Source organism: Ambystoma mexicanum, chromosome 1p (assembly GCF_040938575.1).
Source record: "Ambystoma mexicanum isolate Mex_15411 chromosome 1p, UKY_AmexF1_1, whole genome shotgun sequence".
Classification (NCBI taxonomy): Eukaryota; Metazoa; Chordata; class Amphibia; order Caudata; family Ambystomatidae; genus Ambystoma; species Ambystoma mexicanum.
The window spans coordinates 170,877,025-170,903,436 of NC_090921.1; the positions used below are offsets into that span (position 1 = coordinate 170,877,025).

Here is a 26,412-nt window from a genome sequence, read left to right on the forward strand (position 1 = left end):
GAAATGTTTCACGTCATTTGTAAAGCAACCAAAAATAATATACATTAAAAGACTAATGTGAAGTACAAGGTGACATAGCTATAAACAATACAATATCAAAAACAAAAAAATCACATTCAATATATACACTAGTTAATTAAGTACAGTGATTAATAAGGTTAAAGAAAAATCATCACACTCAATAATAAGTACTATATGCTAGACTTGTTAACAAGTTCAAGAGTCAGCGGAAACAAATCTGACTCATTACCAAGGTGAGGTTGACATAACCATGGCACTAGGTTTCGCATATTGATAGATTTAACGCCTTCGTCATTCCCCAAAACCCTGAAGAAAATGAACATAAAAGGAAAGTATTAGAACTATGTGCAGCAGAGCGGTACCTCTATTTTATGATACCATGTAACAGGCAGATTAGCGGGTCTATTGATGCGTGGTCATCTAGGCCTGATAGGTTACAGGTCAAGTATAGAAAAACGTTGTAACGGCTAGAAATGAAACGGTGAGGGGGAGAGATCTACCGAGGAAACCCATCTAATAGTAGTGAACTAAACACTACAGGTAAGGAACTGGAGCCAGTGCATGGAGGGCTGGCAGTTTACCTGTTCAGTCAATGTTGGCAGGAGAGATGCGGTCGCCTGAACCGAGAACCGCCCTGTGAGGATCCTGTCTTGCGAGATCATGGCTAGCAAGATCTTCTTCTTCTTCTTCTTCTTAATTATCGGAAGCGTGGGCGGACCCACGCAAGCGCTTCCCCATCCTATAGGATGATGTGCACCGCACCCACTAATTATTATTTGGCTCCATTTAAGCTCACAACTCCTCCCACCTCCCCGTCTGTCTCACAAAATCCAACATCACACTACTCCTCCTCCTGCCTCTCTCCCCATCACCTCCCAGTATAATCCTTTCACTCAGCTCAGCCACTCCCAACGCATTCAACCGAACCCTCATCAATTCTCTCTCCGTAACATGTCTTTCACACCTGATCAAAAAATGTCCCACCGTTTCAGGTACCCCACACACCGCACAGTCCCTTGATTCACGCTTCCCTATTCGAAATAGACAGTCGTTCAGCCCCACATGACCTATCCTCAACCGATTCAGCATCACCTCCTCCCCCCTCCTCCATTCTAAACTCCCTGCATCCACCTTCACCGATACTTTCCCACGAACACCGAACATCCATCTGCCCTTCACCCCATTCACCCACCTCGCCTGCCATTCATCCAGGACCCGTCTCATCATCACAGCCTTCACCTCATTCATACTCAAAGGTAACCTCATATCAATCGCACCCCTCCTCATACCCTCACCCGCCGCCAGATCCACCAACTCATTTCCCAAAATGCCACTGTGGCTGGGAACCCACGCCAACTCTAAATCCATACCCCCACGCACACACCGATCAATCTTCATCCTAATGTCCAAAATCACATCCTTCCTATCACCATCCCCTGCCACAATTGCCTGTAACCCACTCAATGAATCTGAGAACACCACCACTTTCTCATACCTCAACTCATACACCCTGTCAATCACCAATGCAATCGCCACCAACTCAGCCGTACAAATAGACACATCATTCGTCAGTCGTCCTATTTTATACTCCCCAATGTTTTCTATATAATATGCCATTCCCACTCTCCCAGACATAGGACTAGCAAGATCTCGCGAGACTACGGGCAAGGAGCACGCACGCTCCCGGAGCCCGCCATTTTCAGAGCGGATCGGGAGACAGGAGGACGCTGCCTGGCGTTACTCGTGCAATCAGGCCTGCAGGCTGAATATACAATATAGCGACCAGATCTTGCTCAATATGCTGAAGGCATAAACCCATTGCTGTGAACGCTACAGCAGCATCTGTTAACAAACACTTACAGAGACATAATCCCACAGCAGTAGAGCAACTGCATTGGTGGTCTCAGAGACTCCATAAGTACTCTAATGTGCTTGTGCATATAACATATGCGTCATCCAGGTAAATAAAGCCTGCAACCACACCACCTTTTGTCCAGTGCTCCTTTCAGGCCACCACATAATTGGGGTCAAGGGCTGGAGAAATCGCCCCATCGCTGCCACCATGCAAGTGCTATCCCACCCCCACCGTTTCTCCTGTCTCCTGGTAAGCCCGGTATCCCTTGGCTGTAATGAGAACCTTTGTTCAATACATAACTAGAGGCCTTGGGAGACACAGGCTACTTTACAGGCAGAAAAAAAAGCCAGGTTGCTAAACTCAATGGATCTTCGCAGGTCTCAAGCCAGAGGCGGTTGAGGGTGAAGGGGATGATGTGTTTAAAGAGGCAATTTGTCACATCATAAAAAGGTTTTCCAGCAAAGAGAACATAGTTCTGCACCGGTTAAAGTTGTACACCAGAAAGCAAGAGGGCGGCGAGCCTTTCAGTGATTATATTACCCGCATGAGAGAGCTGGCGTCTCTGTGTGGATTTGAGGACAATGCTGAAAACGTTATCTGCGACATGTTGGTGGTGCACACAAATAGCAGGAAGGTACAGGATAAGTTCATTCTGGAGAAAGAACTGGACTTGGACAAAGCCATTCAGATAGCAAGAGCGGAGGAAGAAACGGCAAGCGGACAGAAAGAAATGGCGGGAAGGGCGCCAGCTGCCCAGGTGACAGCAATACAATGGAAAGGATGCCGTGATAAGCTCAGGCGAGAGGCACACAAAGAGCGAGGGGGCAGGAAGAGTGAGCCCTTGAAGTGCCACAGGTGAACCACCACAAAGCACCTAGCGTCCGATACAGTATGTCCAGCAAGAGATAAAGAATGTTCAAATTACAGGAGATTGTCATTTCGCAGTCACCTGCACGTGGAAGGAGAAAACATCACGAGCGCTGAAGGCAAAAATCCATGAGCGATGATGAACAATGAGGGTGACGACAGACCAACCGTCATCATGGTGAACTCTACCCTCACCAGGAGAGAGAAAGCCCATTGCATGATAAAAGTGGACGGCAATGAGACCCCAGTAATGGCCATCTCCAGCTCGGATCTGACAATCATTCCTATCCGGACATATAAAAACGTGGTGGGACAGCAGTGGAAGTCAAAAGTACCAACAAGACGGCAACAGTCTTTGGGGGTGCATCGATAGACCTACTGGGCTATATGATATGACGTGATATGGCATTTATAACGCACCTGAACACAAGTGTTTCTAGGCGCAAAACTTATCAAAGCCAAGTTAGAATTTAAGGGCAGACAAACCACTACTAAAGTATATTTTTCAGAAGAAGGTCCAGCAGTGTCGGGGTGGGACGACCAACACAAGTTAAGCATTGGCCTAGACCCCAGCACAGATGAAAAGGTACTCTTGGTTAAAGCATGAGTATGACGCCAAGATGGTATGTTCAAACTAGGACAAGATTTAAAAAATCGCCACCAGAGGGCACTGCCATATGACAAACTGGAAATTAGTGTGTGTTTAATGGAGCAGGACGATTTGGCGCAGCCATTTCAGCGCAGGTCGATTTGGCGCGTCCGGCTTTGGCGTACCAACTTCGACGCGGCCAGTTCGCCGCCAGGATGCTCTGGCGCTAGGATGTTTAGGCGCGGGTATTGGACGCATTGTGAGCAACGAGTTGCTTTGTACATTTCAGCCAAAAGGGTGCCAAGAAAAATCAACCAATCCAGCCCCTTGCTGATTGGCACAAACTCCTTCAGGGAGATAAAATGCCTTCTTTGTGAGAAATGCGCTCCTTTCTTTTGCACAAAAGCTGCTGCGAGAATCAAATCCCGCGGAAGATGAGTGCAGCGCGGCTATATGGTCAGCATCAGAGGTTATTTCCGGTGTCTAACCTGCCCCTATCAGCCTCATTTAGGGAGTCGGACAGTGTAACCTGAGCCGCCATTGATTGTTTAAGTGATGTTAGTAGGCCACCCTCATTGTAAACACGCTGCACACACAAACCTTCCAGCACAGCTGGTAAGATAGCTCAGCGTGTTGAGCGCTCGTTGCTGCGATCTGAGCATGATCTGCAGGTTGCAGGTTTGAATCCCGGCAAAGCCAACTCAGCCTTTCATCCTTCCAAGGTCGATAAATGAGTACCAATTTTGGTTGGGTGATATTGTATGTAAATATGTGCTCTGTAAAGCGCTTTGGATTAAGACGCTATATAAATAACACATCATTATCATTACCTGCAGCACCTGCTCTACCAACAGACACCGAGCCCTGCAGTCAGAACACAAAGATTCTGGATTTGTGGGTGAGCATGTGTGCAACTGTGCGTCAGAGACAAGTGGACTGATTACAAATATGTGTGTCAGTGGCGTAAGAGATGCGTGTGATATGTCTGACGGGTGAGTGCGTGGCATGAGCGTGTGCAGTGGGGAGGTGTGAGAGTATGCATGGTGTGTGTGTTTAATGCATGAGTGGTTGTGCTATCTATGTACGTGATGAGTTTGGCGTGTGCACAATATGCTGTTGTTTCTGGGTGTCAGTAGGTCTGCGTATGATCTCTGTGGTGTGTGTGATTTGTGTTCTCTCCGAGCCTGCGTGTGGGAACAGAGAAACCCTTTCAGTTCAAAATCCTGAAGTGCAATTTGCCATGCAGGTGCGGAGAGGGGCTGCGCTGCACCTCCGCCTTTATTGTAACCAGAATTGAAATCGATCAAGCAACATTTCCAATTGACCGTGTCCAGGGCGGAGATGTCGGTGTGTATGAGTGATTCCGTTGTTTCTGTTGAGCCATAACACAAAAAGGACAGATGCACAAGATGTGTCGATGACGACCATAGAATTACGATGGGTTTCATAGGGGGGAGGGGCGCCATAATATTGGATCAGGTGGGATTTAATGCGGAAATCAACAACGTGTTGTAATTTACCATCAACAGGACATTTCTCGCAGACGCTTGTTCACTTATAAGCAGAGTAACAATAGTGTCAATATCGAAGTTGTAAGTGAACTCATTTTTCGCACAATTTGTTTGCGTGTTTAAGCGTAAACATGGGTGGATCTTGATCAGGGAGGTAGAGTATGACTATCAGACAATGTTTTTTGATAATGTTCCTGAGGCCCAAAGTGTCTGGGGTATGTGTGATGACACATGTCATTCTGTTTTTGTGGTTGACATTTCTATATTGAATTTTCTCAAATCAACCAACAAATCAGGTAACAAAAACACCCCCAACATCCCCTTCCTACCCCCTTTGCCTCCCTCCCTGCCCTTCTTTCACCCTAGCCCTTCCCTGCCTTACCCCTACCCCCCCGAGTGCCAATCGGTCCCCCTTCAGCTCCCCTGTAATGTCCAAGGTCTCGTTCCCCTCTCCCTGTGCCCCTGCTTTTTTGTTAATCAACTCAACGGAGGTTTCAGGTCACTGTCAAATCATCCTCCCCGTCTGGGTTTTTTGTGCTTATTCAGATATTCAACCTCCCCTAAGCCACACCTGTGCACCTCCTGAAGCCATTGCCTCAGCAACTGGCCATCTGTCCCCTTCCACGCAATTGCTATTTGTCTAGAACCAGTAGGAACCTGGCGATTTGGTTCCGTGTCTTGTGTCTTTTGGATCCCGATAACAGACCCCACAAGCAGACCTCATGGTTACATTCATACCTACTCCCCTACAGAATATTTAGAGGTTCCATCACCTCCCCCCTCAATACCTGACAATAACTGGCCAATCCCAAACCATATGCCAGAATCCAGCATGCTGTACCCACATATCGGGCAGGCATGGGACACTGAATTGTCTACGACATGTAATCTTTCCGGTGTCAGAGATACCAAATGCCTGCACACCAACCCACACCCCCCACCCCACTTCTCTACTTACCTGTTTGCACGCCCTCTGGTCCTCTTCACCCCTGCAGCGTCAGACCCGTCCCTCTAACACGGGTTGGATCTGACACCTCAGGGTCCCTTTTTTTTTTTTACGGTCCCCCGCCTTCTATGTTGAGGAAGCAGGGGACACCCCTGTACCCCTAAGGCTAATACTTACCGATCATAGGGAGCGGGCGATACCCCCGCCACCCCCGCTTCACATATTCGGTATGTATTAGCCTAATTATTCGTCTTTCTTCGGTCGAATGGTACGGGCCAAATTCGGTCAAATGTACCATTCGACCAAATAAAATCGAACAATTATGCTGTTGCTGGAACTATCGAAGTGTATGGTGCTGCACACAGAAACAGCTGATCATCGCGCTCCGGTGCATGTGTCCACTCGACTTTCTCCTGCTCCAGATTGCCTCGGAAAGAAGAGGCCGTCAAAGATTCAGGTTAAACCTGCAAAAGGGAAGAAACAATGTTTGCAAGAAAGGAGACAGGACGTTGAGTCTTGTGGTCTGGAGTGCCTGGAGGAAACACTGTGCTGAAAGGACCCCCTGTCCTCTTTTTGTCTCTACAACACCTTACTAAACCTCCCAACGGCCGCAGAGCGGGCCGCGGAGTCAGGACGTTGAGTCTTGTGGTCTGGAGTGCCTGGAGGAAACACTGTGCTGAAAGGCCCCCCTGTCCTCTTGCTGTCTCTACAACACCTTACTAAACCTCCCAACAGCCGCGGAGCGGGCCGCGGAGTCAGGACATTGAGTCCTGTGGTCTGGAGTGCCTGGAGGAAACACTGTGCTTAAAGGACCCCCTGTCCTCTTTTTGTCTCTACAACACCTTACTAAACCTCCCAACGGCCCGGGTAGACGAACACGGACTCCATCAACAGAAAAGCTGGTAGGTGATTTGATCTACTATTCTTTATCACCCATTCATCTGCCACGTTGATTAAATACCAACAAGCAACTGTCGCTAGTCCCTACAACTTTGGGAGACTGTAGGGGCTCCGCCCCTTTGATCACACTCAACGTGATAAGACCTACCTTGCCACGACTCAATTTAACACCCAAGAGCGCGGCAATTCTATCAGCCATAGAACGGGAGACTGCGGGGGCTAGCCCCTTTGATCCCGTTTCTCTTTCTTTTTTTTTTTTGCGTAATTATTGTGACAAACATCAGTGTAACTGAACTTCACATCAAGAAAAATGACTTTGCAAGCAAATTCAAACATTTCTATCCCAGACCCAATAACTAATAGTAAACTGCGCCCCAACACGAGACAACGTGTCAAACAAGATAAACAACCCGCTCCTACCAATGCGAATAAAGCTCTCCAACCTTCCATATTAGATGTCTTGCGCAAAAAAGAAACCCCAAAAAGAAGCTTGCAACAACTCCCTCCTAAAGTTCTGATGAGGGACTTGCAAGAAATAGACATAGAAGAAGCAAATTTAGCTCAACAAGAAGCTTGCGTAGATGAGGATGAGTCCACACAAGAACTTAGAAGTGCTCCTCAGGACATATCAAGTTGTATGACGCCACAGGTAACTAATGAAGAACAACTAATGTCCACTTTAGACCAAGGAAATAATAACACTAACCAACCAATTCAAACCACTATTGATTTGGCTACTGATGACCCAAAGGCTATTCATAAAACTATGACGTCCTCTCCCTTTGCCGCTCTATCAAATCCACCTACACCTATGTTGCAGTCCTTGGGACCAAACTCGAGAGAGCCTGACATTGAGATGTCACAAGGGCTTCAACAAGCAGAAAAAGCCATTGAGTCTAATTTGGCTCGATTATCAAAGACAATGACCATTTTGCCAATTAGACCCCCCAAAAATGCTGCAGCAACCCCTGATGAACTGCAAACACCAGAAGTATCCAAAAGAGAACAAGTAAAACAAGCAAAATTAAGATGGTTGCAGTCCTACACAGCCCGGAGCCTTGCTAAACCCAAACAGAAAAAAGAAACGCTTCAATCTAACCCAAGGACAGCCCGTCTTTCTTTAGACATCAACGAAATCAAGTCCCTGCTTGTAAACATTGAAAAAAGAAAAGAAGTATTTGGAGATCCTTATCTACAACGACCAATTAATCAGCCGACGACATCTACCCCGACTATGAATATAGCACACCACTATGATATTCCTCCACAGATGAATGAGCCCTCCCGTCAATCGGCAAACAACCCAAAGCATGTACGCGGAAAGAAAAACAAATGCGACTACGAGGATTCTGATCCCCCTATGTCAAAAAACGATGCCCTATCTTTAAACGATGCATATGACCAAGAGCCCCCTAACAAATGCTTATGTCTCTCACCGGAGGCCCAAACAACCCAGCGGATACCGACGACGATGGTCGATTTACAGAACATCCTCACAACCATCATGACTCAAGCAATGATTCCATTCTGCAAACTCTATGAGGCGGCCAATGATACCATCAAAGATCAAGCTACCCTCCTAGCCCTAATTCATACAAAACAAATTCATCTTGAAGCATTTGTCAATAATATTAAAAAACGCTTAGATATGGAAGCAGAGCGCTCGCACCAATGGCAAGCAAGATTGTTCGAGATGACACTAGCCGTAAAAGCTGAGAAAGCTACGTTTACCTCGACTCTGTTTGCTCTGATTAAGGCCCAATCTCTCCATAATCCTAATCCTGTTCAGGACCCTGAAACAAAATTGCAGCTGCTGAAGAGTACACAGCCAATAATAACCCCATTGGTAAGTGTCGACATCCACCCTCAACCTGTTGTCATCAAATCTCCCCCTCAACCAAACATATGCAAACCAATAGATACTTTTGAAATCTTTTCTAATAATAAATCTGGAAACCAACCAGCATCCACCAAACAGGCTATCAAACCTAAAAATACACGAGCGAAGGGCAAAAAGCAAACAGGCTCTCGTGCCTTTCTAAGGCACTGTAAACTCACAGGATTCAATGAAACAAACCCCAACTTAAAAAAGTGTACCATCAATGAGGAAAGAACTATTGAACCAATTGTGAATATTGATCCTGAACCTCCCGCTAATCCAATCCAAGAGCATTCCAACTCTCCAGAGGAGGAAAGAGAGGAGTTACTGAATCTTACTACTCACCTGAATCATGAAGCGTCAGACAACAACAATGAACCAATATTGATAACATTGGACGAATACCACACTGCGCAATCTGATGACTCAGTGACGATCAATCTAGATTGCGAAACCGTCTCAGACGCAGAATCTTGTTATACAGGGGACATTACTGATATCTCGGATGCCCCCTCAATCTATTCGATCAACACATCACAATCAACTGATGATTCGATCTACAGTGAAACATATATCTCTGAAATGGAAAGAGAGACTCATGAAGTACAACAAAAAGGATTAAAGAAAAATCACGCTACGGTTACCTATAACCTGCCACAATTTATTGATCCTTGGGAAAAAAAAGTGAAATACATCCTACGAGTAGCTTGTATTGAAAACAGACGACCGCAAATTACACTCAATAGGACTAATCTATTAAGACTATTTCAGGTATTTCCAGAGTTAAAATCAATACAATCACATGAAATTAAGACAGTGACCTTTGAATATGATGATGAGTTGGATAAAGTACTGATCAAATTTTACAACACAGACACTATGAATCGGATTTTAAAGATGGCTGTTCCACTACTGTCATTAGGATTTGCGGGTACAGAGGCTACCATAGACACAAGGAATGTAATAAAAAAGACTCAGGATCATGCACGCTCACAGAACCAGACCAACGACTATACTGATGAACACGACGCTATCTATCCTTTTCGTCGAGTCTATGAAGATACGATTCTGAACTCTACAAATAGTTCCGACGTTCGATCATAACCATTAACACAATCAACTCTACACATATGGACGCTATGTTCCTGGAACACAAGAGGATCATCTCATCTGTTTGAATCACTAGATCCTGTATTGGAATCCTCTCAAATTATATGTTTCCAAGAAACCTGGCTATCTCAGACACCTGTGTGTGATGGTTATATAACTGTTCTCAATCCAGCCATAAAAGGATCAAGAGGCCGACCATCGGCGGGACTATTAACGCTAATAAAAATATCCCCCTTGTGGAAAATTATTGAATCTGAAAACATCAACCCTTGGACTCAATTGATCATCACATCTATTGCAATAAAGGGTGACGCAAATCCGTCATCTTCAACTCAAACTCAATCACTGAATATGACGGCAATTATTAATGTATACTGGAATCCAATAGCAATAAATGATGCTAATTTTCTGGATGGCGTCTTCCTGACAATTGACAGAACTGCCGCAAAATTCCCCAAAATTAGTTTTATCATCTGTGGAGACCTCAATATACATTTGTATACTGCAGAGGGCGAAAGGAGACAATTTCATCAATTATCAGCAAGAGCGCAACGGTGGACAAAAGAAATCGCCATGAGGGACCTTGAACTAATAAATCAACCGCATGATAAAATAAACTGCTTGCTGCCAACTTGGTCATCTAGAAAAACGACTGCAATTATTGACTACATATATCTGTCTTCAGATATTAACAATAAGCTAGTAGGCTTCCAAGTATTCCCTACCTCCAAAAGTGACCACCTAATGCTTAAAATCTCAGTGGCAGGAGGAAATGCAACACATGTGACCACCCCCTCTATCTTGCTGGAAATAACAGGAGCAACACCCAGATTAAGAATCAGCAATAATCAGCTGGCTGCTATTCCACAGATTTTCCAACAAACACAGATGTCAGACAGAACCAAAATAAACTATGAATGGATTCTAATTCCATATCATACGAAACAATGCATGATAGAGAAACCAGTCCATTGTCATTATTACAACCCAGAAATAGCAGCAAAAAAAAAAAAATCTGCGGCAAAATATTCGGAAGTGGTCAAAGGATCCCACTGTAGAAAATCTCAAAAAGATCAAGAATGCCAAGCAAGCATATAGAAATTGGAACAAAACTAATGCGTCCAAGGTACAACAAGACGACGCAGAAGCCATGCTAGCTACTTTGCGCAATAAAAATCTGAGATCCCTCTGGAATTTGCTAAATAGCAATCCAGGAAAGCAGCATTTGATGGTAGCCAACGTCACAGAAAAGAACTGGATCGCACATTTTACGAATCTCTATAAATCTCGAAACCAAATTGAACACCTGGATCAATCCATTAGTACAAACACCTGGACTATTACTTGGGAAAAAGACCAATTCATAGAGATGATTAACAATTTAAATGTATCAAGAGCACCTGGTCCCGATGGACTTTCAAATGCTGCCCTCAAACGAGATCCAGAGACTTGGGCGAATCTGTTGGATCACATTCTAACCTTGGTCAACACATTAAAGATATTACCCACCACTTGGTCCAAAGCGGTACTGATACCGATCTATAAACAGGGCAATAGAGATGATCCTGCCAACTTCAGACCCATTGCCCTGTTAGACCCTTTGGGCAAACTATTCGCAAGATATCTCCTTAAAAACTTGTCAGCTTGGGCCAAAGTGAGCAACCGCTTCGATTCCAGACAAACAGGATTCACCCCAAAAGTAGGGACGAATGTGAACCTATTCATTCTAAATGTTCTAAAACATGAAGCACTAACATCCAAAACCGCCCTCTATGCAGCTTTTATAGATCTGCATATGGCATTTGATGCCATAAACAGGAACATTCTGTGGAAAATGTTGGCGAGTTGGAAATGCCCTCCAGAGATATTGGAACCCATTAAGCTACTCTACTCCAATACTACAATTTCGATTAGATTAACGAAAGAAGGAACCACTACTGATGAGATAACAACTTGGCACGGACTAAAATAGGGCTGTCCGTTGGGAGCAATGCTATATAATCTATACACAGCTGACTATTCTGCCAATATCAAAACATATCTTCTGAACCCACCGAAAATTAATTCAGTGCCGATTTCATATTTGATGTATGCGGATGACATAGTCCTTCTCGATAAGACACCCTTAGGGCTACAGGAAAATCTAAGTATGACTGAAACATACATGGAAGAGAACGAACTACAGATCAATACCAAAAAAACCAAAACTATTTCATTGACTACCTATCGAAATACGAAATTTGGAAATAAGATATCAAACTTTACACTGGATAACAATTCACTGGCCAATGTATCTACTTTCAAATACCTGGGCGTTGTGTTGAACCAACATAAGGCAGAATTAGCCTGGGCAATCACTTTAGAGACTAAAATTCAATCGTTGGCTCCACAAGGGGTGATGCTTCATAAGCGTTTTGGCAGATTTTCGCTGAATCCAATTATAGCCTTCTATCGCCAGAAAGTCGTCCCTATAATTATCTATGGGAGTGAAGCTATGATTACATCTAACCTCATAAACTGGCAAAAGCTTGAAGCTTTATTTTGGCGCAAGATCTTGCATCTCCCCAAGAACTTTCCTATGCCACAAATTCGCTTTGAAGTAGCATTGCAATCCCTCGCCTCATTAGTTCTCTGGAAACAGCTAGATTTCCTACGAAAAATCATAAATGGAGAACAAACACCTGCTTTACAAATCTTACAGGAAATCCCTCAGGCGATGAATAATACAGTGCTGAAACAGTGGAAGTCACGACTCTTCCTGGCCATGACAAAAGAAGACATTACGGTTGAAATGCTTATCAAACGACCACAACGTGCAAAGGTTAAACTGCAACGTAATGATTGGCAGAAAACATCAGAAGACAAAACGAGGTATAACATGAATTTACTTTCATCATTTGATACACGAGCTCTGAATGAACTGCCTCAGTATCTCACACTTTTTCCTGACCCCACTATCTGGACAATATTCATGAAACTTCGTTTCAACATTCTCTCGACGCGACAAAGACTAGCTCACATTCGCAAAATACCAAAAGATGAACAATTCTGCCGATACTGCAAGGATATAGATGCCATAGAATCCCTTAAACATCTAGTCATGGTATGTCCCAAATTATCTGCCAAGAGAGTCCTTTACGGGGGAGCATTTAACATCGCCCAGCAACAAGAGGAAGGAGATAACAGATGGCTTAAGCTGCTTGAAGGCAAAAACAAAAAACTAATCTTCACAATTGTTCAATTCTTGATTGACATTTTAGAATATAATCAAAACTGAAGTTTTCTTCTTGTTTTTGTGTTGTTGTCTGCTCCTTTTCTAAACGTTGTAAATTAATGAAATGCATATGAGAATTCAAATGAAAAGTTTATATATAAACTGTATCATTTTAAATAAAAAAAAATTAAAAAAAGCTAATACCAGCTGAAATCGTGCATTCCTTGATGTCTTGCAGACTTGCTCCCACATTTGTGCCCACCGTTTCTCAGAAATTGGTTATCCCGAGACTCTCACCCATTTTTCCTTAACCGCGAATCCCTCGCTCGATCCCACAGCCTGTAAGGCTCCATACACCCTAGATATCTTAACCCTGCCCCCTTCCAGGTTCACTAACACATGCACTACTGAACTAGTCTCTGGCTCCTCAGGAATACTCTCCCACATTTCTGCCAGGCCTCTCACTAATTTGGCATATGAGAGGAAAAGACCACTCGCCACCTGTGGGTCTGCCTCCATTCTTCAAATGTTAGTAGTTTACCCCCTGAAATAGATCCTCCAGCGTGGCACACTGCCCATTCCCTCAAAGTCCCCAGTCCAACGCTCCCCAGAGTGGTTCGGATGGTAGCATTGAATCCGATGGGCAAGTCTCTGCTATATAAGCCTTTAGCCTTCAGTCTCCCCAAGAGTCTCCCTCACACCACTCGGACCACCCTGAAGACGGGTGTGTTTCCTTTCCCCCTATGGGGCCCCCTAATTATTCCATGCCTTGTCTATTTTCCTTGATCCCGCTCCCTCCAACAGTGCCTGAATCACCAGCCCTGGGGCCATGTTCCAGTGGGCTACAGCTTGCAAGTGTGCTGTCATGAAATAAAATTCAAAGTCTGGCATGTTGAACCCTCCATCCTCCTGTCTGCGTCGTAATGTTCTCACAGCCACTCAACTTTTCCCAGTGTTACACAACAGTTCCCCTAGAACCTTATACAACATTTTAAAAAACATCTTAATAGCGTATAGGATATTCGTGAAGTAGTACAAGAGCCTAGGGAGGACCACCATCGTACAGAGTGCTACCCTGCCCATTAGTGAAAGAGGCAGCTTCTTCTAACGGTGCGAAACAGTGCCAGATTTAAATGTATTCTCCTGCTTCACAAATCTATGCACGGTGAGGCACCACCATATCTATCCTCCTCTATCCAACTCTACACGCCTTCTCGTAATCTACGCTCTGCCTCCTTGACAACCCTTGTGGCACCTCACCCTACCCGTGCTACCTTTCACTTCTGCTCTTTCTCACCTCACCCTCCCTGTGCACCTCTCACTTCTGCTCTTTCCCACCTCACCATCCCTGTACTTCCTCTCGCTTCAGCTGTTTTTCTCTTCTTGCTCCATTTGCATGGAATTCTCTTCTCCCGGACATCGGAGAAACCGTCCACACTGATTTTCTCAAAACAAAACTAAAAGCCTAACTCCTCACCTCCGAGTTACACTCTTAATCTACCCCTCATCTGCCTTCTAGCTAACATTAATTCCTTACGTTCCAATATCCAATTGGACTCCCCTGTATCAGTATCCACTCTTTTCATTGACCTCTGCACCGCTCTATCCCTCTCCACTCTCCCCTCTTGTCCAACCCACTCGGCTGGACCCACTCTGGATGCCATCATCCACTCTAACATCTCTCTCTTCCCCCCTCTGGTCAACCCTCTCTCTTGGTAAGACCATTCCCTCCTCTCCTCCCACCTGGGTCCCTTCGGCCCCCTTACTGCTTCTTCAAAAGCTCTGCCAATCTCGCTCAGGAACAGTCGTCCGATGAAACTAGTATCAGCTGCTTCCTTTGCTTCTACCTTCATCCACACTTGCCCCCCTGCCTCAGACTCCACCACTGACTCTGCTCTCAGCAACTTCCACCTGGCCATCACCAATACCTTTGACATCTTTGCCCGATCACGAGGATCCACCTGAAACCCTCCTCTAAGCGGAACACTTGGTACGACTGGGATCTTGCAGCCCTGAAACGCAAGTGCAGAGTGGTGGAACGGAAGTGGCAAACCTCAGGCTTACCCTCTGACGAATTGGCCTGCTACCTGCTCCAAAGGCAATACAGACTCTCCATCCGTGCCAAGAAAAGGGCCCACATTCAGGCACGGGTATCTGGTGCATCCAATAACATGGCTGAAGTTTTCAAAATCTTCAAGGAGCTGGCCAACCCTTCCACAGTCTCCTACTCCCCTCTTCCTTCCCAGGCCCTCTGCAACGCACTGGCCACACACTTTGCCACCAAAACAAAGGATCTCCCTAACACCCTTGTTATTCACCCACCAAATCCATCCCACACCCCCTTGCCTCCCTTGGCTACTTACCCTCCTCCTTCCACCTTCTCCTCCTTTGCACCTGTCACTCCTGAAGAAGTTACCAGAGTTGTCCACTCCATGAAGGTTTTGTCCAAACATCTTCGCCCCTGCTCATCCCGAACCATCAAGGAAAACATTGGTTCTCTTGCCTCCTCACTCTCTGATTTCTGCAACCAGTCTTTCACCACTGAATCTTTGCCCTCCTTCCTCAGGCACTCCCTTGTGTGCCCATGCTGATGAAACCTTCAGCAGACCCTTCCTGTCCAGCCAACTACCACCCTATTTCAATCATCCCCTTCCTTGGAAAACTGCTGCAGAAGCTGTCTTTGTCCCCAGTGAACTCACACACTGAACTTGTTGGTGGTCTCCATGACTATCAATCTGGATTTCAGGCATCCAGGTGCACTCCAACTCCCCAGCTGTCCTCATCCTACTTGATCTCTCCTCTGCCATTGACACGGTCAACCACTCCATTCTCATACAAAGGCTCCATGATACCCTTGGTATTTCGGAATGGGCACTGGAGTGGCTGACCTCGTTCCTAACTGACCACTCTTCCCAAGTAATCTGGGGCACCTTCTCCTCATCTCCTACTTCCGTCTCCACCTGTGGTGTCCCCCAGGGTTCTATCCTCTCCCCTTGGCTCTTTAACATCTACCTTGCTCAGCTGGCACTCCTCAACTGCTCCTTCTCCCCCAACTTCCAGTGTTATGCAGATGACACTCTGCTCATTTTCACACTTCCTGCTGACTCACCTATACCATCCTTCATCCCTGACTGTCTAACTGCCATCCAGGCCTGGTGCGCTTCCAACAATCTCTGCCTCAATGCCAGCAAAACTGAGATCCTTCACATTGGAACACCTGCACCCTTCTTCTTCCCTTCATCCATGGGCTCTCCCCCGGCTCCTTTGGAAAACTTGAAGTCATCTTCCAGTCCTCTCTCTCCTTCTTCCCTCACACTCAGCACATTACTAAGAAGTCCCACTTTCAACTCTGCCTTCTCAAAGGTATTCTCCCTTTTCCAACTTTCCTCCAGAAGCTCAGTGTTTCCCGAGCCCTGGTTCTATCTAGGCTTGACTATTGCAATAGCCTCCTCCTTAATCTACCTTCCTCCACTCTGCGTCCCCTTCAGCTAATCCAGAATAGAACAGTGAGACTTATCCTTGGCCTTAAGCCCAGGAACCGCATCTCTCCTGCTCTAAAAAGTCTTCCTGGCTCCCAGTTGTTGCACGGATCAAATTCAAATTCCTCTGCATCATCAACAAGGCTGTCTGGGGCGGGGACCTCACTATCTGCAACTCTCTTACAAAATACTCTCCTTCTAGACCTCTACATTCATCTGACAACAATTCCTAGTGCTTAAAGCGTTTGGCTAAACAGAGAGCAGCAGGTTGTTCTCTTTCCTCAGCTGGATCTCCTATGCAACAGCCTCCCCCTCCTTCTGCGTCTTGAGCAGGACCTTCTTAAATTCTGAAAGCACCTCAAGACTTTCCTCTTTTCCTCCTCCTTCCCTTCTTCCCTACTCTGCTAATCTCGCAGTTGCTGTGATTGGTGTCTTGGACCTTTATGCATCCTCTGGGCCACTGACCACCCACACCCAGTCTCCCCAGCTTCTGGCTACCTTCTGCACTTGCCCTGGCACACCCTACGCCCTGGAGAATCAAATTTTTTCCACCCAACGTGGCTCCTGGCTGTGTAGCACTTACCATACCGTGCACTTCATATGTGGCTCACCCACAAGCACGGGCACCCCAGCACCTACCCCACTGCCCGCTTCCTCGTTGCACTTGCATGTTCTGAATACTCACAAGGCATAGTAGGTCATACTTTTCCTTCCCCTACTGCATTTAGTTTCTGTGTTTCTTTAATGTACTTCAATCCCATGTTCCCTCCCTGTTGCCCTGTGGGTGCTTTGAAACAGAATTGATTACATTTAAATACATTTCAAGTCTAGGTAGAACCGTCCCTTTGTTCAGTGATTTGTTAATTTCCTCTAGATGGTTTACTTGATTTCTGCTGTCTCCTGCCCACTTATGAGATGGTGCAGGAGAATAAAATGTGTCGGGCGCCGTTATGCATCTTTAATGTTGTACACCTCTGTAAAGTGCTCCGTTATGTATATGTATTGTTGGATATCTCTGTAAAGTGCTCCGTTGCTTCTCGAAGCTAGGTCTGCGCTCAACTCAATAATTAACATAATAATAATAATAATAATAATAAGGTGCACTGTTAGTGCAATGCTCAGGGAACACTATTTCACGATTGACTGGTGCAGGCCACATGTCAGTAGATGGAGGCTCTGTTCATAATTAAACAAAAACACATTGCAAAGGCTATAGTTTTGATATTTGCAGTTGTTCACTTCATTTTACATTGATATCCATTAATTTATGCCAGCCTGATAAAGAACTGACCCAGTGCAAAGGACTTGTAATATGAAGGGGCAGTCATTAGATGGCTACATTACATGAGCTATTATCTTCTGTTAGAGTAAATACTTCCAATATTTCACTTTGGCAACTGAGGAACAAAGCTTGCAGCTTAAATGGTCAGCAACGGTGGCCCGTAAAATGCTTTTGATATCTGCACATTCTGGCATGTGTGAGAAACCTGAAGGTATCTCCCTAGCTAGTAACCGGGGCTCTGTGATCCAGGTGGCCAGGACACAGCCATCGCTATTGGATTCATTTTCTGGGGGTGGACCAGCGCAGGAGGATCTCCTGGATGAGGGGTCCTCAGTGAGTGGAAGTGGGACACCCGAAGGGTGAGACGCGGTATCCCCTTCCCTGTAACACCTTTTCTCCATCCTACCAGGGAGGATATCTAGAAGCTCAACCTCGTCCCCTTTCCCGACACAAACACTTTCTCACGGACAGTTCATCGTGAGCGACAATGGACTAACACCAGAGCCACATAGCTGACATTGAGTCAGGCAATTACTGATAATTACACACACCTGACTTCCATCATACCTCCCAACACGGATAACATGCAGAGCATGAAAGCACACTCTAAGCAAGGCAAATCGCACGAGGAAGCAGCAATTACGAGATGGCAGTTTAAACCGAGGAAAAAGGCGGCGAGACTGGAGATATGGCTGCAAGGAGGGAACTACCCTTGACCTTTTCAGAGAAGGACCGCGACTTTCATGAAGCCTTGAGGAAAAGAAACATAAGACCGGGAATTACAGCTGAACAATAGGGCAGTGTGTGCAGAAGGTACACAGGGTGCTCTAGCATTGATATCCAAGGCAGGGAGAAGCGATTGTCACCGTGGTACTGTCCTTGGCTCCGACAACAATGCGCCAGTGAATTCTGCACAGCAGGTGAATCATAAAGACTGATAGCAGACCGGACTGTGTTATGCTCAAGGTTGCAAACAGCAACATTGTATGAGGAACGATGACTCGTATGTGAATGCACTTTATGAAATTAAAATAGGTACCAGATACAGAGTGGTCCAGCACCACGTGGGTGGTCATTCGAAGTTCTCTGTTTGGTACCCCCAGAGCATGTAAATAATGAATGCTGAAATCAAAGTGGTCCTGCAGCGAATTTAGTTGAATCCCATGCACATTCGAAAGTCTGCGAATGCCTACGAGCTGAAATGGGTTTCAGCCCAGAAGAGGGGGTTCCGGGGTGAACAGTAAAACTCACATGCAAAGATATTGTTGTGACAAATGTGAACCCAACTGAGGGATGCCTGCAAATTAAAGTTGGTTCGAACTCGACTGAGGGAGGATAATTGTGGAAGAAGGATCGGAGCCCGGCTGAGGGGGAACCAGGGCGAAGAGTGAATCGCCCGACTTGAATATTTGGAAAGGAACTTTCTTTGTTGTTTTTGGTACATCAGGCCCTCTGAAGCAAGAGAGTTTGAATGAAAGAGACTTGGGCATAGAAGGCCCTGATGTTGGTAAAACGACTGTGATCTCGTGCTGAAGTAGCCCAAGAGTGTGCTGTGCTCGAGTGACCTGCCTTGTTCTGTGCTAAAACATGGGAGGGGAGGAGGATTGCCTCAACATTGTGACATCATTTTGTGAACACTTCTTTCTATTTGTGAACATTATCCTGCACTATTTTGTAGTGTAGCGGTAAGGATTGGCAATATTTCTTTTCAGTATAGGCCCTTATATTTTGACTAGACTCCACTAGGACTGTATTATTATTACTTGATGGTCGTAGCTTGCTCCCATATTAGATTTAGCTTTAGATAGGCATTTTTCACACCCCTGATAGAGTTCAATAAACACCCTTGAACTGTGATCACTTGTGTCTGTCTTACTTTGATACCATGCCTTCCTTACACATGGCATGATTAAATATTAATGCACACCTTCAAGCTCCAATTAACCAGGGTCAACACTTAACTCCTAACAGTCCACTTACCACTATGCCTGAAACAGATTAAAGACATACTTGATATATGAGACCATGTACTAAGTAATGAAACTAAGGAATAAAAGGTGAGATCACTGCACCTCATTACAAGTTTGGCAGTGTGGGATAAAAGTGGCAGTTATTCTGTTACTGCCAAATAAAATTATTTGGTGTACTTCCCACGGGTGGAATTACTGCATGGTAAATCAGCTGATTTTCAGAGCTAAGGTGGACGATTTACCTCCTGCTTGTTGCTGGGAGTTAATCCTCCACTTTTCCTTAATAAATCAGTGGATTTATGGCACGGTAATTCCACTGGTGGCAAATTTGCCAAAAATCCTCATGTGCTCCCATGGACTCCAAAAATGGGGAATTACCACCACTTGTAATCCCATGGCAACTCCATGGGACCAACTGGAGGTAACGGTAATCGAGTCTGGAAGTATTTCAGTGGATTTACTGCCAGAATACCATAAATGTAATGAGGCATATTGTGCTGTTCCAAGATGTATCCCCATTGCAGAAGCATTCACACATTACACTTCACCTCCAGGACAACTGAATCGGCTTACGTACCATAAACCCTCCAACCAAACAAGGACCCCAATTGCAAAATGTAGACATAGCATATGCAGATCCATATGGAGGCTGAAGGGGTGGTTGTTGTGTACATAAAATGCTCCTCTCGTAGGACTTCATTTCAAGCTAAAGCATACTCTCTGCAATCAACGAATAATTTGTTACATTTTATCAAATAATGTAGGCAAAAAGTCTTATTAAAAGTGACATTCATAGGCAAAATACAACACTTGCAGGCCGATTCATGGAATAAATGTGCGCCGAAAATCCCGGCGCAGAGGGGCCAATACGTGCGCTGCGCCGAAAATCAGCGCAAAGCGCAGGGAAACCAGCGCACGTCGATTCATGGAAGTCCCTGCGCAAGAAAAGCAGAGGACGTGCGCGGAAAAAACGCGCGGCGCAGGCCGGCGCACAGGTCAACCAACGTCGTGCGCCACGGCCACTGCGCCATCACTCCGAGCGCAGCGCACAGCTCTAAAGTAGGCGGGACACAGGGCGGGACACTCGGAATGGGGAATAAAATGGGGCACAACACTCGCAATGGGGAAGAATGTGGGCGGCACGGGGAAAGTTTAGGAGGCAAGTGCGCGGAACGCCCACACGCTCGCATACAACACGTATTCATGGAATAGAATAGGGCAAAAAAGCGCACGCTCAAAGCAGCGCACAGGCACAAACAGGCACAAACACGACCGCCACAAGAAAGCAGGCGGTAGCGTCTCTGCGCCTGCAAGAAATGTGCGCTAAAAGGTGCGCCAACAAATAGCACCTATATACAGACATGATCAATGTCCAATACTGTGGCCCTCCAGGACAAAAGACGTACAAAGGGGTACCCACAAACACACACACGCGCAGAGAGAAAAAATAAACGTGTGCGTGCATACCGGGGTGCGCGGTAAGTTGCACACGCGATATGGCCGGGTACGTGGATTTCAGGGGTGCGCGGGAAGTTCCACACGCGATATGGCAGGGTACGTGGATTACAGGGGTGCGAGGGAAGTAGCACACGCGAAAAGGCCGGCTACGTGGATTTCAGGGGTGCGCGGGAAGTTGCACACGCGATATGGCCGGCTACGTGGATTACAGGGGTGCGCGGGAAGTTCCACACGCGATATGGCAGGGTACGTGGATTACAGGGGTGCGAGGGAAGTAGCACACGCGAAAAGGCCGGCTACGTGGATTTCAGGGGTGCGCGGGAAGTTGCACACGCGATATGGCCGGCTACGTGGATTACAGGGGTGCGCGGGAAGTTCCACACGCGATATGGCAGGGTACGTGGATTACAGGGGTGCGAGGGAAGTAGCACACGCGAAAAGGCCGGCTACGTGGATTTCAGGGGTGCGCGGGAAGTTGCACACGCGATATGGCCGGCTACGTGGATTCCAGGGGTGCGCGGGAAGTTCCACACGCGATATGGCAGGGTACGTGGATTGCAGGGGTGCGCGGGAAGTTGCACACGCGAAAAGGCCGGCTACGTGGATTACAGGGGTGCGCGGGAAGTTCCACACGCGAAATGGCCGGCTACGTGGATTTCAGGGGTGCGCGGGAAGTTGCACACGCGATATGTCCGGTTACGTGGATTCCAGGGGTGCGCGTGAAGTTCCACACGCGATATGGCAGGGTACGTGGATTGCAGGGGTGCGCGGGAAGTTCCACACGCGATATGGCCGGGTACGTGGATTGCAGGGGTGCGCGTGAAGTTGCACACGCGAAATGGCTGTGTGCTCCCAGGCATTACCTGTACACCCTCCACGGCCCCTGCAGGCAGCACACACCACAGGGAACTACCCTGCACACCTGCTCATGTCTCCCACCACCCCCACCCCCCATCCACCAGGGACACCCTCCACCAGGCCCCCACCCATGTCTCCCACCACCCCCACCCCCAGCACTGTGGGGAACCTGCCAGCAGGCCCCCACCCATGTCCAACCCATGTCTCCCACCACCCCCAACCCCCATCCACCAGGGACACCCTCCACCAGGCCCCCACCCATGTCTCCCACCACCCCCCACCCCCCATCCACCAGGGACACCCTCCACCAGGCCCCCACCCATGTCTCCCACCACCCCCACCCCCAGCACTGTGGGGAACCTGCCAGCAGGCCCCCACCCATGTCCAACCCATGTCTCCCACCACCCCCACCCCCCATCCACCAGGGACACCCTCCACCAGGCCCCCACCCATGTCTCCCACCACCCCCACCCCCAGCACTGTGGGGAACCTGCCAGCAGGCCCCCACCCATGTCCAACCCATGTCTCCCACCACCCCCAACCCCCATCCACCAGGGACACCCTCCACCAGGCCCCCACCCATGTCTCCCACCACCCCCCACCCCCCATCCACCAGGGACACCCTCCACCAGGCCCCCACCCATGTCTCCCACCACCCCCACCCCCAGCACTGTGGGGAACCTGCCAGCAGGCCCCCACCCATGTCCAACCCATGTCTCCCACCACCCCCAACCCCCATCCACCAGGGACACCCTCCACCAGGCCCCCACCCATGTCTCCCACCACCCCCACCCCTGGGCGTACGCGTTCCAGGACCCTCTTCTGGATGGAACTCATGTGGCCCCGGCCCCCCTCCACGAGGCGCCGGGCCTTCACAAGGGTCCTGGACCTCAAGTCCTCCCAGCGCTTCTTGATCTTCAAGACGTTGCGGGTTGCCACCCCCTCCGCGTTGATGGCAACCACACAGTCGGCCCAGATCCTCTCCCGTCCTTCCTTGCTGGCGCGGGACGATCCAAAGAGGGCATCATACTGCCCCAGGACATGCTCCACCAGGACACCAACTTCGGTGGCAGTGAAGCTGGTGCCCCTCTGCCCCTCTGGCCTGGGGTTGCCACTGGTGCCAGATGTAGAAGTGCCCGACATGGCAACCCCAGAGGCAGGTGTGGGTGGGCAACTGGGTCCTGGGGCTGGGCTGTGGAGCGATGTAATCCCAGTTGGGAGTCTTCAGTTCCAGCAGGGGTGGACACAGCAAGTGGACCCCTGCAGATGGCTGATGTGCAGGCACCAAATGGCAGGGCACGGTGGCAGCAGGCAGGCAGGCAGGCAGCAGCAGATAGCACGTGGGAGGCTGCTCAGGGCACTGGGGGGGCAGTAACTCGGCCTTCGGGGCAGGAGCGTGGTGTTCCGTGTGTTTTCGGGTGGCCAGCTTGATACGGAGTGATTTGGCACGTGAAATACCTGCACGTCAGCGTGAAATCCGAGGAAAGGCCCTTAGCGCGTAAGTGCGTCAGCACGCATACGCGATTCTATTGGACCAGAGTCCCTCATCGCGTAAGCGCGTCTGACGTGATCCGCACGGGCGTTCCCCACTCAGCACGTGAAGACGGAGCACACGTGGAAATACTGCACGTCAGAGTGTCATCGCGTGTAATTGGCCAAAAGTGCGCGTACACGCCATTGGCCTATGTACGTGTATTTCATCGCGTGTAATTGGCCAAAAGTGCGCGTACGCGCCATTGGCCTAAGTACGTGTATTTCAGGGGCGCGCGGCCACTTACACAAGCAAGTACGTCAGCGCACCTGTATGCCTGCTGCGTGGGTATTTCCACACGCGATTGGAGTGGGAACTCGATTCCAGGGGTGCGAGGCTCACACGCTCGCCTACAACACGCGCAAGGCATTAATTTGCGCACTTTTCAATAAACAAGCCAGATGCCAGGATGAACATACCGTTCCTAGCAGCAGTGGCAGTGGGCTACCAAAGGAGAAGGAGGAGGAGAGTCAGGGCCAGAATATTCACACCCAGAACCAGCCTATTCGGGATGCCTGATGACCAGGTGTATGGGAGGTACAGGTTTCCAGCACACATCATACTGGACCTGGTCAGTGAGTGGGAGGATGACCTCACATCACCCACCCTGTGCTCCCAAGCACTCAGCCCCCTGCAGAAGGTCCTGAATGTACTGCACTTCTTGGCCACTGGATCCTTTCAGCGGACAAGTGCCATAGTGGGTGGTGTGTCACAGGCCACGCAGTCACGCTGCCTACACCAGGTCTTGAACATCATCACTGCACGGCCATCAGTCCGCAGGCACATATATCTCCCCAGGACTCATGCAGAAAGGCGGACGTGCATCCAGGAATTCTATGGTGTGGCTCAATTCCCCAAAGTGCTTGGTGCAATTGACTGCACACATGTGGCTCTACGTCCACCCAGGGCAACAGAGCACATCTATAGAAACCGCAAGCACTGGCATTCCATCAACGTGCAAGTTGTATGCAATGCCAAGGGAATAATCACATCAGTATATGCCAACTATCCAGGGTGCACCCACGACAGCTTCATCTACAGAATGTCTACCCTATGCCGGGACCTAGAGGCTGGCCAGCATGGAGATACATGGCTGCTTGGTGAGCATGAATGCCACTGCACATGCATGCATGTCAGATACTGGGTCATGACACAACACCACTAATGATACCCATCACCACCTCCGCAGGGGACAGTGCCTACCCTATCAGCCCCCACATGATGACCCCAATCCGGAACCCCACCACGCCACCCCAGGTAAGGTACAACACAGCCCACATTGCAACACGGGGCATAGTGGAGCGCACATTCGGAGTGCTGAAGTCACGCTTTCGCTCCCTTGACCGTTCTGGCGGGCAGCTGTTATATGCTCCCCGAATAGTGTGCAGGATCATAGTGGCAGCATGTGTCCTGCACAACGTTGCAACACGCCGGGGCCTGCCCGTGGACATGGTGGTGCCCCCACATCCACAACCACATGCACGCCCGCTGCGCATGGGAGGGGAAAGGGCACGGGGGGAGGCAGCCCGTACGCAACTGGTGGCCAACTTCTTCACCTAGGAATCACAGTGCTGGCTAGTGCACACTGCTCTGGCACATACCATCTGACAATCAATGATGACACTACCTGACAATGTCTGAAAATTACTTGACAATAAACAGTCAGATACACATCAGCCTGAGATTGTTAACATGGAAGTGTCAATATGTGTGCACCCCTAGCTACACATACACCAGCAATGCATCACAACGCAAAGACACAACTCCATCAATCTAATATGCATTGCCACAGGCGATTCACTACATGACAACATTGCCATGTCACCCATTCCCTTCACAGTCCCGCCACTGAGGACACCATGTCATGGTATGTGACAGCAAACAAACTGGCCATCACAACATGACACCAGTGTCACAAATAGCAGTGCCCCAAATGGAACATAGCCGCACTTGAGCAGCTAACCGCCCTGGAGCCACTACTACACACCTGTGTAAGAGTATTTTCAATCAAATTACACACCAACCCATCCTGAAGCCCACCCAAACAAGACACATTGCATGTAATCAATGGTAGTCTCATTACCTGATTCTGCTGGTATGTCCTCACCGTCCAGATGTACAGTGATGGCGCCATGCAAAAGTGTCAGTGCACATCTACCGACATGTAGTCTGACTCCAGAGAGTATGCCCTTGTGAAGATCTGTGTGAAATACCTGCAAAACATGAGCAACATATGTAAGTAGAGGCACATATCAAACCATCATGCATAGTTAGGTGCAACAACAATGAACACTATGAATGTCTACACAGTATTGACTATGGACTGGCCAACAGCTCATGGGAGTCCAATGTCACCGTGTAATTTGCTGTCACTTGGGCACACCCTTTGCAAGCCCATGGAAACGGAAGCAGGAGGGGTGTGGATGTCTGCTACCCAAGCATCGAAACCAAACTCAGGACAAGCCTGCATGTGCCCAGCCACAATACAGTGTATGCCCAGGTACCCACACAAGGCAACACTCTTGCAAAATAAAAATAAAAATGAGAAAAAATGGCCATGAAAGGGCCGGCGGGGGGGGGGGGGGCCACCTATGAGGATGCACGCCACAATCCACCTGTGTGGATCATGGGAAAGGAAAACACCCCATAGGCTCGTGGCCCACACGGCTACTCTGTTGTGGGAGATGAGTCGCTATGGCTCTGGCCAGACCCTGCAGCTGACTCTGGAGGTGGGGGAGCTGCCTCAGAAGATGGTGTGACAATGGGAGGCAGCCCACGCAAAGCACGAGTTTGCTCCTCCATGGCTGCAAGCAGGCGGGTCTGGTAGTTCTGGTTCTGGGTTATAATCATGCGGAGGTCCCCATGCAGTAACTCCCGGGATGACCTGACCTCCGCACGAGTTGCCTGCATCTCGGCCGAGAGCGTCCGTGTCAGACGCTCCA

At 48.1% G+C, this 26,412-nt stretch overlaps 1 protein-coding gene and 1 long non-coding RNA gene across 2 annotated transcripts in view; one reads left to right on the forward strand and one right to left on the reverse strand.

The window, feature by feature from the left end:
- LOC138567660 (uncharacterized) overlaps nt 1-26,412 on the reverse strand; it is a 176,326-nt gene that overhangs the window by 95,788 nt on the left and 54,126 nt on the right. The window lies entirely within an intron of this gene.
- The window catches only part of LOC138567653 (beta-1,3-galactosyltransferase 5-like), a 79,470-nt gene that overhangs the window by 4,341 nt on the left and 48,717 nt on the right, over nt 1-26,412 (forward strand). The gene's annotated exons all lie outside the window — the stretch shown is intronic.